At 36.3% G+C, this 2,480-nt stretch overlaps 1 long non-coding RNA gene across 2 annotated transcripts; it reads left to right on the forward strand.

Annotated features, from left to right (window-relative positions):
* Positions 1 to 488: 488 nt before the first annotated feature.
* Positions 489 to 2,246, forward strand: LOC127637051 (uncharacterized). Of its 2 annotated transcripts, none has more exons than XR_007969662.1 (3): positions 489 to 790; positions 1,221 to 1,375; positions 2,193 to 2,246. It is a non-coding gene; the product is annotated as an uncharacterized LOC127637051 (long non-coding RNA). The 2 variants fall into 2 exon arrangements; XR_007969661.1 differs by lacking the exon at positions 2,193 to 2,246 and adding an exon at positions 2,107 to 2,160.
* The last annotated feature ends 234 nt before the right edge of the window (positions 2,247 to 2,480 follow it).

Below are 2,480 nucleotides of genomic sequence, written 5' to 3' on the forward strand. Positions count from 1 at the left end.
TGATTTAGTACTATAGGTACTCTCACTAGAAGTGACCGTTAGATATTCATCTGTCCACAGTTAGACAAACTGTCTATAAATGGAGATGATTTAGTACTATAGGTACTCTCTGTAGAAGAGGCCGTTAGATATTCATCTGTCCACAATTAGACAAACTGTCTATAAATGGAGATGATTTAATACTATAGGTACTCTCACTAGAAGTGACCGTTAGATATTCATCTGTCCACAGTTAGACAAACTGTCTATAAATGGAGATGATTTAGTACTATAGGTACTCTCACTAGAAGTGACCGTTAGATATTCATCTGTCCACAGTTAGACAAACTGTCTATAAATGGAGATGATTTAGTACTATAGGTACTCTCTGTAGAAGAGGCCGTTAGATATTCATCTGTCCACAATTAGACAAACTGTCAATAAATGGAGATGATTTAGTACTATAGGTACTCTCACTAGAAGTGGTTGTTAGATATTCATCTGTTCACAGTTAGACAAACTGTCTATAAATGGAGATGATTTAGTACTATAGGTACTCTCACTAGAAGTGGCCGTTAGATATTCATCTGTCCACAGTTAGACAAACTGTCTATAAATGGAGATGATTTAGTACTATAGGTACTCTCACTAGAAGTGGCCGTTAGATATTCATCTGTCCACAGTTAGACAAACTGTCTATAAATGGAGATGATTTAGTACTATAGGTACTCTCACTAGAAGTGGCCGTTAGATATTCATCTGTCCACAGTTAGACAAACTGTCTATAAATGGAGATGATTTAGTACTATAGGTACTCTCTGTAGAAGAGGCCGTTAGATATTCATCTGTCCACAATTAGACAAACTGTCTATAAATGGAGATGATTTAATACTATAGGTACTCTCACTAGAAGTGACCGTTAGATATTCATCTGTCCACAGTTAGACAAACTGTCTATAAATGGAGATGATTTAGTACTATAGGTACTCTCACTAGAAGTGACCGTTAGATATTCATCTGTCCACAGTTAGACAAACTGTCTATAAATGGAGATGATTTAGTACTATAGGTACTCTCTGTAGAAGAGGCCGTTAGATATTCATCTGTCCACAATTAGACAAACTGTCAATAAATGGAGATGATTTAGTACTATAGGTACTCTCACTAGAAGTGGTTGTTAGATATTCATCTGTTCACAGTTAGACAAACTGTCTATAAATGGAGATGATTTAGTACTATAGGTACTCTCACTAGAAGTGGCCGTTAGATATTCATCTGTCCACAGTTAGACAAACTGTCTATAAATGGAGATGATTTAGTACTATAGGTACTCTCACTAGAAGTGGCCGTTAGATATTCATCTGTCCACAGTTAGACAAACTGTCTATAAATGGAGGTGATTTAGTACTATAGGTACTCTCACTAGAAGTGTCCGTTAGATATTCATCTGTCCACAGTTAGACAAACTGTCTATAAATGGAGGTGATTTAGTACTATAGGTACTCTCACTAGAAGTGACCGTTAGATATTCATCTGTCCACAGTTAGACAAACTGTCTATAAATGGAGATGATTTAGTACTATAGGTACTCTCTGTAGAAGAGGCCGTTAGATATTCATCTGTCCACAATTAGACAAACTGTCAATAAATGGAGATGATTTAGTACTATAGGTACTCTCACTAGAAGTGGTTGTTAGATATTCATCTGTTCACAGTTAGACAAACTGTCTATAAATGGAGATGATTTAGTACTATAGGTACTCTCACTAGAAGTGAAGTGGAGATGATTTAGTACTATAGGTACTCTCACTAGAAGTGGCCGTTAGATATTCATCTGTCCACAGTTAGACAAACTGTCTATAAATGGAGATGATTTAGTACTATAGGTACTCTCACTAGAAGTGGCCGTTAGATATTCATCTGTCCACAGTTAGACAAACTGTCTATAAATGGAGGTGATTTAGTACTATAGGTACTCTCACTAGAAGTGTCCGTTAGATATTCATCTGTCCACAGTGAGACAAACTGTCTATAAATGGAGATGATTTAGTACTATAGGTACTCTCACTAGAAGTGACCGTTAGATATTCATCTGTCCACAGTTACACAAACTGTCTATAAATGGAGATGATTTAGTACTATAGATACTCTCACTAGAAGTGGCCGTTAGATATTCATCTGTTCACAGTGAGACAAACTGTCTATAAATGGAGATGATTTAGTACTATAGATACTCTCACTAGAAGTGGCCGTTAGATATTCATCTGTCCACAGTGAGACAAACTGTCTATAAATGGAGGTGATTTAGTACTATAGGTACTCTCACTAGAAGTGGCCGTTAGATATTCATCTGTCCACAGTTAGACAAACTGTCTATAAATGGAGATGATTTAGTACTATAGGTACTCTCACTAGAAGTGGCCGTTAGATATTCATCTGTCCACAGTTAGACAAACTGTCTATAAATGGAGATGATTTAGTACTATAGGTACTCTCACTAG

This window comes from Xyrauchen texanus, chromosome 44 (assembly GCF_025860055.1).
Source record: "Xyrauchen texanus isolate HMW12.3.18 chromosome 44, RBS_HiC_50CHRs, whole genome shotgun sequence".
Classification (NCBI taxonomy): Eukaryota; Metazoa; Chordata; class Actinopteri; order Cypriniformes; family Catostomidae; genus Xyrauchen; species Xyrauchen texanus.